This window comes from Ptychodera flava, chromosome 18, assembly GCF_041260155.1.
Source record: "Ptychodera flava strain L36383 chromosome 18, AS_Pfla_20210202, whole genome shotgun sequence".
NCBI classification, from domain to species: Eukaryota; Metazoa; Hemichordata; class Enteropneusta; family Ptychoderidae; genus Ptychodera; species Ptychodera flava.
The window spans coordinates 27,394,431-27,408,284 of record NC_091945.1 but is presented as its reverse complement, the minus strand read 5'-3'; the positions used below and the strand labels follow the sequence as shown (position 1 = coordinate 27,408,284).

The 13,854-nt window shown below is 38.7% G+C and overlaps 1 protein-coding gene across 7 annotated transcripts in view; it reads left to right on the top strand.

Moving 5' to 3' along the window:
• LOC139117281 (poly(rC)-binding protein 3-like) overlaps positions 1–13,854 on the top strand; it is a 101,239-nt gene that overhangs the window by 35,169 nt on the left and 52,216 nt on the right. For 6 of the 7 annotated variants that reach the window (XM_070680250.1, XM_070680247.1, XM_070680243.1 and 3 more), the window contains one exon: positions 5,030–5,104. The gene's annotated coding sequence lies outside the window, so the exon portion shown is untranslated. Of the gene's footprint in view, positions 1–5,029; positions 5,105–8,037; positions 8,178–13,854 lie in introns of those variants that run through there. The other variant, XM_070680242.1, reaches the window with a different exon arrangement.

Here is a 13,854-nt window from a genome sequence, read left to right as displayed (position 1 = left end):
ATACAGGTAATGGGGCTTTAGTAATTAATGGAATATAAATGAGCCATCCAGCACGCTGAGAAGTGTGAAGAGAACCCTATGAGAATGTCTGACATTTTCTCATGATAACATAATTTTCAAAATAAAGTGAGTGAAATAAAAAACCAATGTTTTAGCTTTTTTCAAACACGTAATTATACTGGGCAAGTGGTTTTCCAATTCGGGCAAGTGAACTGAACCCCCACTTGCCCGAAGGGCAAGTGGATAAAAAAATAAGTGTCTTTCCCTGTGTCCATAACTCAGTAATCACTAATGCTACACCCTTCATATTTGGTATGATGGGACAGCTTATGACGCCACATATTGTTCCTCATTAATTATGTGCATATCTAATTTTGAGCGAGCCAATAGAGCCAGAGGTCTGATTTTTGGTTTGTAGGGATAACTTAGCAATACAATTTTTTTGACAAAATGTCACGTGACCTCAATGACCCTTGACCTCAAATATACATATTTGTGCATAACTCAGTAACCACAAGTGCTACACTCTTCATATTTGGTATGAAGGGACACCTTATGACGCCACATATTTTACCTCATTAATTATGCGCATATCTAATTTTGAGCGAGCCGATAGAGCTAGAGGTCTGATTTTTGGTATATATGGATAACTTAGCAATACAATTTTTTTGACAAAATGTCACGTGACCTTGGTGACCTTTGACCTCAAATATACATATTTGTCCATAACTCAGTAACCACAAGTGCTAGACCCTTCATATTTGGTATGATGGGACAGCTTATGACGCCACATATTGTTCCTCATTAATTATGTGCATATCTAATTTTGAGCGAGCCAATAGAGCTAGAGGTATGATTTTTGGTATGTAGGGATAACTTAGCAATACAATTTTTTTGACAAAATGTCATGTGACCTCGGTGACCTTTGACCTCAAATATACATATTTGTCCATAACTCAGGAACCATTAATGCTACACCCTTCATATTTGGTATGATGGGACACCTTATGACGCCACATATTGTACCTCATTAATTATGTGCATATCTTATTTTGAGCAAGCCAATAGAGGTAAATGTACAATTTTTAGTATATAGGGATAGACTATAGGATAGAAATTTTTTGACAAAATGTCATGTGACCTCGATAACCTTATACCTACAATACACGATAATGTCAGTAAATAAGTAACCACAAGTGCTATGTCCTTTATATTGAGTAGGTTGGAAGAACTTATGACAACACATGCTTAACCTCGTTAATTATGCCCATATATAATTGTGGCCAAGCCAATAGAGCTGGAGGTCTGAATTTGGCATATATGGATTAATTAGCAATACAATGTTGTTTTTTTTTTCAAAATGTCACGTGACCTTGATGACCTTTGACCTTCAATATGCATATATATGCATATCTCGTAACCACAAGTTCTTTACGCTTTGATTTTGATAGGATAATAGACCTTAAGATGTCACATCTTGTACCTCATTTATTATGCACATATGTATTTCTTGGCTGGCCAATACAACTAGAGGTCTGATCTTTTTTCCTGATTTAGAACCATAACTTATACATGCCTCTTGTTTCAAATTGGGAACAATGACATAGACCTATGTGTCCATAGATCTGAACATATACACTCCAGTGATACTTCTTAATGACCTCATTTCCCTGCCCCATCAAGACTAATACTCCTATTACAAGTGGGGACTATGTCATTGACAATGACTTGTTACATGATTGGGGTAGTACTTCTCTGTTGTGAATTTATTTAGATTGGCACAAATTTTTATCACCTGAGCGCAAAAATACGAGTAAACCATCACCCATTGTATAATGTGATGTGCAGTACTCGACAATTTTCCAAAGGAAAAAACTAAATTAATTTCAGCGAAGCCACCATGAAAACTGACACAGATAAAATTGGATTGTGTTCAAACATCCCAGTGGTGCAGATATCAGCTTGCTCGTCTCAGTGGCTGGAGGCCAAGAGATGTGCCATCATTTGAAAATTAACTCCTTTCAGTGGTGATTTACCATTATCAATAAATCGCTTATTCAATCATGCTTGTAACAAGTCTATACACAGTTGTACGCTGTGTAGCTCAAAACTACCCAAAATGAATGAGCGCTGCCATTGGAACATATCCAACTGAAATTATTTCATACAAAATATGAAAAAAAAGTATTCAGAGCACATTATGCGTTAGGGAAACACCCAACCCTACAGAACTTGTTTATTATTCCTCACCAGTGAATACACCGTTTTGACATGCTGCACACAACACAGTGCGTGGACAGTGCCTGGTATCATTTTATTTCCAGCTGTGACTTGAATCACAATGTTGATCTGTTTCATCTCCATTATTTCAATTGCCACTGACCCTCATGATATTTGGAATGGTGAGCTTATTGCAACCAATATATAACGCACTGTCAGTATTAGAGTGATGTTGATATTTACCCAACAGAAAACAATCGATCATAAATCTACTTTTGTTCCGTGCAGCAAATTTTTTAAAGGCCCAATTCGTCATCCTTTGCAGTCTCATTAGCATATATGTACATTTCGTATGAACACTGTGGGGCCTATTGCCACTTCACCTAATAAATCAACTTACTCCAGAGATCTGACAACAATAACAGCCATTAAAACCAATTTTTGTCAGCATCATATGGATACCATTATAAGGTTACACCCGGTCATATCAGAGGTAGAGTCGTGTCTGTAAACACCCCTAACATCCTCGTAAATGGTTCAAAATCTGCTGAAGCGTGCACGGTCGGTGGAAGCAGTTCCAGCAGGTTCGCGATCTACCGTGTATTAGCTCTAGCCATTTTTCGCAATTACAGTCAATTAAGAAATCCCGAACACAGGCTAGTCTAGCCATAATGACTGTGGGTCTCAGCCAGGGTACTCGGGACACAGGTGCAGTCACCGTTTCTCTTTTTGCAAGGTCCTTTTCCCTTTCATGATATAGAATTCCCTTGAAGGAAAACAGGGCTTTTTACAGTCACTGGACCAATTAAAAATCTCCAGAGGTGTTTTAAAATGGTCAAATAGGAAATGCTGCATGAATGTTTCAATCGGAAAGTTTTTGTGTAAAAAGCAATGTCATCGAAGAAAGTGGAAAAGAGAAATTAGAAATCCCTTACTGTTGGCCCTAACCCATTTAGTTATTCAATCATTGATGGTCAATTCTTACATGTGTGGACCATTATAATGCTTGCACAGGCTTTTTAGTGGACGAGCATTAAGCCAATTAATGGACTGTAGAGATTCCAAATGCCGTACTCCAGGTACGGTGGGATAGCGTAGTTACGTGAAGCATCACTGACTTCAGAGATGAGTAGGACAAAATAACGGTAAAAAAACGAGAGTTGAAAAGCAACATGTTTATGACATTCTCTTCACTGGTGATAATTGTGTTTTCTGTATTCTTAAAATGTACCCTCATCAAACTGAACGGGGAAAAAACTCCCAGTTCAAAAAGTAATGAAATGCAGAAAAAATACGAAGTGAGACTGCAGAAAATACAAAAGTGAGAGAGCTTTTTCATGACACATATACTGCTCACAGTGTTCCTTGAACTTCAAGTATATACATACGTGTAGTGTATATATTCATTTCATACAGTCATGAAAATAACAAAATTACTTCTATTGAGAAAAATAAGCATGCATAATCAAAGCTAGTAGTGAAAAACATGGATGTTTAGAAAAATGTGTGAGTACACACCAGTCTAGTACAAGAATAAGGATAACAGGTGCATTATAAAATAGTATATAAAAATGTCTTGGATAATGATTGGAAATTTGATTTTCTACGAGGAATTTTTTGTAAGGCTGTTGGTTGCTTTTGTTAAATGAATCCACTAGCTGGCATTAAGCAGAAAACAGTCTTCTACCTGTCTACAACAAATCTTTAGTATGACCCCATCATTTTGTATGGTGTGGTAGGAATATTACACAGAGAAATGGGGGGGAGGTTAAAGTGTATATCAATAGATTTGCAGAGTGGAGGCTTTCAGAGGGCAGCTGTATTCCTTTCCGTCAGATGTTTGAATGAATTCTGTCAAAAAATGTCACATCTCATCCACAGAACAAAAACCCAAGCAGGAAAGGAACATGACATTTCATGACAATATAGAAAGGTTCTCACAGTTCACTGTGCCCCGCAGTCATAGACGATACAAGACTGCGTTACTGTTCTCAGCTTATATTTGCAGCGATGTGTAATTGTTCATTGGCACACAGAAATATTACTCAAGAAAAGCATTCGTAATGGGCATGCCATCAATCTAGTTGTCAAAGAAACAAAAATATTAGCCAGAACAGCCATTTATAATATCAAGTGATTGATGTATAGATTGACTAATGACATGATTGGTTAAAATAACTATAATGTTGCAAATTGTGCTGCTGTGTAGAGTACAGGGACCCAAATGTTTCTCATATTTTCGCTCCACTTGAAAAGTCCTGCCACCTGACATCAATAATTAACTGGAGTGTTTGATTGTGTACAATGTTGTTCACCCATTTTCTTAGTACATCTGTTTCTTAGAGAGCAACAAAAGAAATTTCTGGTCGCGCTTGATTAAGCAAATGCGGCTTTTTGTCGTAAAATGTCATCTGCAACGTCAGGCGGTCTTGCCGTGCACAGGAAATTGGGCGGCTGCTGTCGCTAGTGTCTGAGCGGTAGCTGTAGTTACTGCGTCTCCAGAAATTCTGCTCTCTGTGTCATAACGACGGCAGTTTGTCATTAGGGGAATAAATAATTAATAATAGAAAAAAGAAAAAAAAAAAAATTTCGCAGACTGATGTTCAGTTGAATAGCCATTATCGCGTCAGGAAGTCAGTCAGTGTGGGAAAAAAAAATTCCAGGCACAGCGACGTCGACTGATGCTCCTCCAGTTGCATTAGCCGTTCCGACAGCCTTTTTATTTTCCGAGGCACAATTCCACAATCGCCAGGGCAAGCCAGCATCAAGCATTGGTCTCAACCTTTCGCTAAATTTCTTTCTGTTCCAGATACTGCACCCAAGACACTTCTCCTGAAGCAATCTGCCAACCAAGCATTCACAGATTGATACAAGTTCCCTCCAGGTAAGCGAGCTCAGATTTTTTTTTGTCCCGCAGATGCAGTGCCTAACTATCTTGGCCATATTAGAGTGCACACGCCTATGATTTACCCAACATCAGTGTTGACCAAATATCATCTATATCAAACAGATGTAGATAGAAAATTAAATCCCATGGAAGAGAGAGGTTTATGAAGGCACAGATATTTTGTTTGTTTCCAAAGTTCTTCATTTGTAAATTTTTGTTCACAATGTTAAAAAGATATTGTAACTGCTTTTTATTCAACACAGACGCTCACTTTGATAATATCCTGTATTCACGGAAAATGTCATAGTGAATTACAAATGTCATTTGCATGCGGAAAGAGCGGACTCCTGCTGGTAGAAAACTGCTGTTAGGTCCAGGATAGGAGTAGTGCCATGCTTTGAAACAAAATGGACACCATTGTCGCTGTGTTTGCTGTATATGGGTGTTTTGAGGAAACATATGTTTGGGCACGTAACCTCCTCCTCCTCCTCCCCCAGTCAAAGGTCAAGACTAAAACGTTGAGTTGCATCATAGAGATATCAAGGTGAACTCTGTTGTTTGTACATTGTAAGATAAGTAATCTGGATAGAGTCCTGATCTGAAGGCATGGCGACCAACAACAACAAAGTAGGGCTCAATCACCCTGACCAATATTTACCTATCTTGTCAACAAGGGGCACTATTTGCACCCTCTCAACTGTCATGATAATAACACTGATTAGAAATTTTCCCACAAAAAAAGGAGAGGATGCAAGATGTTTCATAAGGGTAGGGGTGGGTAGGTTGGTTCAGATGGATGTGTGCGATTAGCAAAGAAAAATGGAGCTGGCGTTTTTTCTGTACAGACCTCAGTGTGTGTGTGTGTGTGTGTGTGCATTAGGTTGATGGGTCAACTAAGCTGGCCCACCTCAATAGGCCAACCCAAACACCCACTCTACCTCAGCCACTGTTATTACTATGATGTCACTGTCAGTGCACACATGACTCAGGTCTGTTCCTGGGGGACCTGAAAAACAAAGAGATTAGATTCAGTCATCATGTGATCGTAGATACTTACATGTTGTTACATCAACGCAACATACAGCTACTGTTTTGTTTCACATGAGCTATGCCCATGACATCTCCTCTGCCCCAATCACTCTCAAAAGTATAGTTGAAAGAAAAGGTCAATGAACTTTGTTTTCTAGCAAATTTTCATGTGCTGTGTTCAAGTGTAATTTACCTATCCCCCGTGTGAATGACAATGCCCTGGTTCATGTGAAATAAATTTCTCAAGATATGTGAAGAGCAAGGGGCTTCCGCGACTCAAGGACAGAATGAAATATGGACAGAAATGGATTCAAAATATTTGGGTTGCAAAGTTCTGTGGTGTAACCATCGATCTGTGTGATCTTGACCCCATTCCAACAGCAATATGCACTCAGAGACTGAGATCATATCACAGTAAGTGATTGCAGGTAAAAGGAAAATAAATCTGAAATCTCTTATCGTTTGGTGCAGCAAATCTCTTTATCTCAGCCTGATAGGGGAATATGTGCAAAGCTATTCTGTGCGCTGTGTTTTGATAATCATCCCCATGCCGCCTTGACCTTCTGGAAGGTAAATTTCTCGTGCCTTTTGTCAGATTTCTGATGTGCTCAGATCTTGCTACCTGATCTGTTTGATTTTGATAATTCTCACATGCTTGCTGTTCAGTGCTCATCAAGAGTCTAAACATCGTTTAACTGTCAAAGTGACACTCACCGTTGGTACTCGTTTTAAACTAGTATAGCGTTTCTGATATTTTCAGAGATGTTGTAGGTGCAATACAAACTGTCAACAAATTTCAACATGGTAAAAAAAATATGACAAAACTTAAAAGTGTATTGTTGTACACCAAACAACACTAAACATGAAAGAATAGTGATTTTGTAGTTGATATTACGCCCAAGCAGTGTGACTCAATTTTTGGACTACATTTCCGTCATGTTCTCGATAATGGCAGAATATAAGGGAAAGTCATTTTCAGAACAAAAGTATCTTTTTATGGAGATACTAACCTTTAAAATTTGTATGAAATATAGAAGGTCATGCGCTAAGTTTCATGGGGGAAAAAATATTCAGAGTAAGGGTCTATTAACAAGAGCTAGCGAACAGGAAAGCAGAATTTGTACTGCCCTCAAGCTGTCTTCTCTCTGACGTCAAAACGTATTGTGCTCTGCTAATATGTTAAAACCATATGTTTCAAACACAAGGTGGGTGTACATTTCAATTCAGGTTGTATTTACAGGGCTTTTGTGAATTTTCCTTCAAGATATGTTGTTAAGATTGACAAATACTGAAGACGCTGTGATTTCATACTTTGATAGAGGGGGGGGATGGGAATTCAAGGGTAAAAGTAAGGAAAAATAATGGATGTAGAGAGAGAGGGACATTAGGGAAATGGCTGTAATGGATGATGTGACGACTTTTCTAATGGACAGTTTCTGTAATGATGTCCATATCTTGATTACCGAGCGGAAACTTAGTGAAACCTTCGACATATGAAAATTGAAATGCGACCTAATCCAGTAATCTGTAAATGGAAAGAACCACATTAAAACTCCCCCCTTTACTCCCCTGCACACCATTTGGAATATTCCATCTGTCGTATGAAGAGTGGAGAGACTACAGCTTCTTGCAATGTCAGTATTTTATGTCGTCTTTATTGGCCAAGCTTCGTCAAAATAAAACACAATCGAAGAATTTTCATGAAGATGCTAGGGAACTTTGATCATGAATGACAATCTTTCTGACTGTTGTGTTTGGTAACTGTGCAGTTTCTCTGTAGGATCCGCAGCACACCGTTTTTATCACACCTTTCCCACCTGCCTGGCAGTGGTACCTGACCGTGTATTCAGCCGAGGTTGTAGGTCTTGATTTTGCCAAATTTGATCAGAGAAGCTGAGAAACACAGCACCTCTGATGTCACTCCATAGCTGAGTCTTTGCGCTTGGATCAGGTTTTGCAAATACAGGCTATAATTAGCGCTCTTCGGAGAGTTAGACCTACGTTATTCAACTCCCAGCGGGAACGACAGAACAAATAAGAGGTATAGTACCATGTAATGATGATCATGATGACTTTGTCACCTTTTATAATTCATACAATTATCACACATGACAGCTGTCATCTGTTTTTCATCTTTTTTCCCCCTTTTTAAAAAAATTCAAATGTGTTGACGCTACCATTGTAATTTTTTTAGCGACATTCATCTTGTGTGAGGTTTAAATCTTTATGCTTGAAGTACATCATCTGCTGAGTCCTTTCTTGTTGACGTGGTAACCTCAAAATGTATGTGATAACCTCTTGTGTTTGCAGTGCCGTTCAATACTCAACGTCCGTGTACTTGAGATCAAATCTTCCGAGCAGAAATTGTTCGGTTTTCAGATAGTGCTGTTTAAAAATGTCCATCTTGCGCATCAGGCTTTTTTAATTTGGCGCTGTCGTTGTTTTTGTCTCGGTCGGAAATTTTGCAGAGGATGAAAAGAGGGGTAAAATCAGCACAGTGGGTCATGCGGCATCAAGCTGCAAATTTTTCCGCCTCGCTGAAATCTCGCTTTCTGATTCCATGACAAAGACAGCAGCGTTGGAAATGATTTTAAGCCCCGATCAGTTTGATATTTGCAGCAGTCAGGGTTCTAACCTTCCAAAAACTGGTAAACCTTGTGAAGTGAAGTTTGTGGGTTGTTTTGAAATTAAAAAAATAAAAAAATATCTGATCCTCTTTGTGTGCTCTCCATCAGTCAAAAAAATTAAGCCAGCAGTGTAGACTTTCCCCATCAAATAAAAATTGATGTCGTGTCCAGGAAATCAGCTTAGCAACAATGATATTACACATCTAACTCTCACACACTGATTCCATTCATCCCATTAGCTAAGCGACATCTTCTGTGCGTCCATCATCCAACACCCACACAGAAACCTTAGTAGGCTCTCACAAATCACAGCCCTGCGTCCAATTCCGCTGAAAGATTTTCACAGGCGCTATGGGCATGTGATTCCCATGAGAATGCTCGTCGTCTGTATATTTTTTTTTTCTGGTCACCCTCAAAAAGCTCTGAATAATACAAAGATAATACAGGCTTAACGATTACCATGCATCCGTATTACATCAATTATTGTTCACCCTAAAGTACCTATTGTCAGCTAAATATTCATCATTTAGGATTAAAGGTTCTCATGAACAGAGTTATTGCAAATAGCACATGAAATTTGTCAATTAAAGCCCCATTAGCTGCATCTGTTTGCATCTTTTTTTGGATAACATAGTTTAAAATCAAAGGTAATATATATGAAAGTGCTTACCAAAGTGAATAAAGGCCGTTCTTTAAACATTGGCGACAAATGCACAGTTTAGATTTTAACAACCAAATAATTTTGGAGTTGCAACTCAAATATGGCTGCCGCACATATATGTGTAGTGAGCATCTGAATTTACTCGACTACCTCAATCATAAAGGATTGAAACAGTGACGTTTGCTAAGACAGTACAGCTTAATAATCAGAATCCAAAACGTCTCTCCAAAGATTGGATTGTGTTTGTTTTTGCAAACAAAATGCAAAAAGACACAGTTAATGAGCTTTAAAGGGAGAGTTGCTGTAACTTTTGATAACATCTGAATTATGTTTGTTTTCTTGGGCAAAGACAGTTTTTGCCTCTACCGACTTGATTGCTGTCAAATACACTGTATAGGAATGGTAAATGCAATGCATTGTGTACAGTGGGTCATGTTATCATTGACAAATAAAAATTCTAGTGCGGACCAGAAAGCCAGTTGTCAACAATAATATCAGGCACTGTACAATGAAAAGTTGAAAATGAGACATTGGGACAAGATTGATAAGAAACAGTATTTTTACAAACAGAACAGAAAGAATAGAAAATACGCAAAAAACTTACAGTAATCAGAGCTACAAACTAATTCCATGGAAACCTGTGGGTAGGGGCATTCATAACATTTTGGTCATGAATGACAGATATTGTCAATGGGTACCAACCTAAGTGAACTGAGACTGTTTGTCTGTGAACAATCATTGCAATTTCTTTCTTCATCTTGACTCGGTAGCCACAGAATGCAACCATCTACACTTTTGTACATGAACTCACAACCTCCAAAATATTGTTTATTTCCACTATGACCTTTCAAGCATTGCTAGTAGTACAGCAAGAAAATATAAGAATTCTGAAAAGTGCGCTGTGCCTTCATTTACAACAGGACTGAGTGAAATCAGGGTTTACTAGTGGCTTACTGTACATGTAGCTCCAAATCGGTGAAATTAATCTTTGCTCAGTAAAGACAGTTTGTGGATTGTGAAAGAGATGTGTTTACAACTTCACTACAAAATTGTAAACTATGGAATGTATCAGTACGGGAGGCCTGATTTATATCCTTTGGCAGACTGCTTCCAGCCTGTTATCCATTCCACTAGTGTTTAACTGTTCAGTGCATGTAACTTGTTACAAAGACAGGAGTTACGGCTCAGACTTAACCTTTGATCTTTCGTAAAGTTTTCAATTACGCTGGACTTTGTTCGTGGTGCGTTCTTGACCTGGGTGTGTTTGTCTGTTTGCTGTATGTACTCTTGTGCTCAACCTCACAACAACCCCCTCCAGTCTGGAATTGTTTTGGTCCATCCACCCCGATGGAAACAATTGGTTATTCACCAAAGTCGTGTCGTGGAAAGGTTCAGAGCAAGGCTTGCGTTTGTTGATAGGGCACGTCCAACACTTGTCAGTTTAGGTTTTTACAACCTGTTTTGGCAGCTGATTACATGTAAAAGTGATTGGAAAGTGCTCGACTGTTATGCTCGCCGAACGGGAGCATTGCATCGTGAATGCGTATTGCTGTTTCAGTGACTAAGTAGAACAACTTTGATTTGAGAGAGCAAGAGCATTGCGGTTCTGTTATTCATGGATTACGTGAGATCACATAGACTCCCGCCATCAGAAGTGTGTTTTAGATTTTAATCTATACTCTTGAAATCTTCAGAACAATTTCACTGCCGGTGGCAAAGAAAATGAGGTAACATTTCAGAGCGTTTTTAGAAAATTTCTCCAACCCTGAGGCACGAAACCACCAAAATCACCATGACAACATCAAATTCAAATGCTTTTGGTAAGACAGTTAGGGTGTACCGCTTTCACCCCTTGGACAAATTGTCAATCCTCAGATCAATTATTTGTTGCCAGGGCAATCTGATTTTAAAATTTGATGAAGGGGGAAATCTGATTTTAGACTCTCGGAAGTGACTAGCATCTGTTGTCCTTCCCTTTTAACTCCGCAAGATAATCTTCCGGGGATACTGCAGCTGACTTCAGTGAAGTGGAGATTGTGTTTTCAGTTTTTATAGGCGCGTTTTTTATCACGAGAAAACCCAAAGGCCCATCCTCGTGTGTTCTTTTGGAAATGCAGGTGGTTAGCTCCAGATTCGTGTTCAGATTCCGAGAAGCGGGAATTGTTGTCCATTTTATCTGTTTACCGCGGCGTAAAGGAGTTATTGGGCGCGTTGATTCTCAGGAAATTGCCTTTTATTTGTTCTTATCATTAGTTCTGCCATTACCTCCCAAGTAATGGAAATTTGTTCGCGATATCTTTTCTGTGAGGTACTATGTACTCATCCAATTCTGAGGAAATTAGCTATTACTTATCCCTATTCAATAGGGCTGATAATTTCAGTTATTGCCCTCCAAGAAGTTGGACTTTGTGAAGGATATCTACAGTACTCTTTGCTACTGTGCAAGGCAGGTATGGGGCACATCAATTCTGAGGCAATTATCATTTATTCAACCTTATCACCAGGGCAGATAATTTCTGGTATTGCCCTGAATTGCCTTTTTTTTGGTGATATAAACCTTTAAAGGATCAAACAAATAGAAACTTTTTCAACCAATGCCTAATATGCATTATTGGATGGGGCCTGATATGTGAAGATGGTCGGGCTGTGAGCAAAATTTGTTAATTTGTCAATATTGAATAACACAACTGGCAGGAATTTAAAGTGCAAGTGATCTGAAGAAGCCCCCACCGCTCATGTAACCTTTAGATTGATTGAAAATGACAAACATGTACTTATCTTTTAATCAGAAAGGAGAAAAAATGTTTATCTTTTGTACTTTTTGTCTTTAGAGAAATATGGTAGCTGTTTTGATAGTGATAACCACATAGATACCCTGATGTGCCCTGACATCACAGTGAACTCTTAAGGGTATTGACGCTTTACTGGTATTCAAAACTGCACTCATTTTCTCTCAATCCAGCCTATTTCCAGAGCACAATTTATGTCTTTTGCGATATTTTTTTGATAAGTATATCATAGCATATTTTTGACAAATAGCATGTGCATGACATGAAGATTGCTGCAGGGTGTTAGCAAAGCATTATGGGTTGGATGACAATATCGACATGTGAGAAGAAAACTTGTTCATGATAGTTTTGGCAGGAAAGATGGACAGAAAGAATGAACAGGTGATAGGTTGAGTCGTGAGGTAATTGTGTCCCAAGTATTTAAAATGGGGTAATTTAAGTCCAGAGAAGATGACAGCTCCATTGGCCAGTGGGAAAAATGGTTATCAGGCCATACAATCAAGGCTAAGGTGACGTTTGTTTACAGTGTGGGGGCCCTCTGATATCTTGAAGGCGTGTACTGCTCTCAATGAACACATCAGTTGTGGTATGTTCTTATCGGACTGGGCATGTGAACGCCACAATTTCAGCCTGATTAGTGTCACTCTGCCTTGTAAATGTGCGATATAGACTCTCATAAAATAACACGATACTGCACCAAGTGATGCTGTCCAGCTCATGTGTGCAAGCTTGTTCACATCTCACAGCCCTAGATCCTGATTCCTAACATTATCTCATGCTGTTGTGCATCCAAAGTTACATGTGTTTTTCAAATGGACAGGATCTGGCACTTTTGACAATATTTTCATTATCTTTGTGACAGAAAACAATTCTTTATCTGCTTTGGATCACATTGTGTTGTGTTCAATATACAATGTTACTATTGACAAATGAATTCTAGCTTGGTCTAAAATCTAGCTATCAACAATACCAATTTAACAATGTACACGTTCAGACACAGACTATTTGAGAAGTCAAATACAAAGCATTTCCAACTTTTGAAGAAGAACAAACAAAATACATATTTATGAATGCGACTAAAATTGTAAAATACATCAAAAATAACAGCGGTGTGATCTTTAAAAACTTGAAATTTAAATTTACGTATTCTCGTATATGTCATTCAGAAAATGAGTTTGTATTTTCAGATCACCTTAGAACTAGTCACTGCTTTTTTATGTGTCACTCACACTGTCCTAGACTGATGTAACATCAAAACCGGCAGTTCCCAGTTTTCGATTGCTTCAAAATTTAGTTTCAGCTGGAGAGATAAAAAAAATTGCCAGTGTCGCATTGCCATTAATGTGTGGGATATTGTGCCGGCGTTGCCACGGAAAACCCTTTCAGCAGTGAACGTCTTTCCAAGGAAAGCTAGGATGGGGTTTCTTCAGTTCAGGAAGTTAAGAAAATTCATGATGACCTCGCCGTGACGAGATTCACATGCCGCATTTGTAAGCCTTACTTTGACGCCATCAATAACGTTCCGGAGAAAGACAGCTCCTTTTCGACGTGTGTATATATAAATCTGCACTGCTGTGGCCTACAGTGAAGTTTTTCTCCAAGTCTGCCAACAGAGTCATTTCCAGTGTGGATATGCTCAGG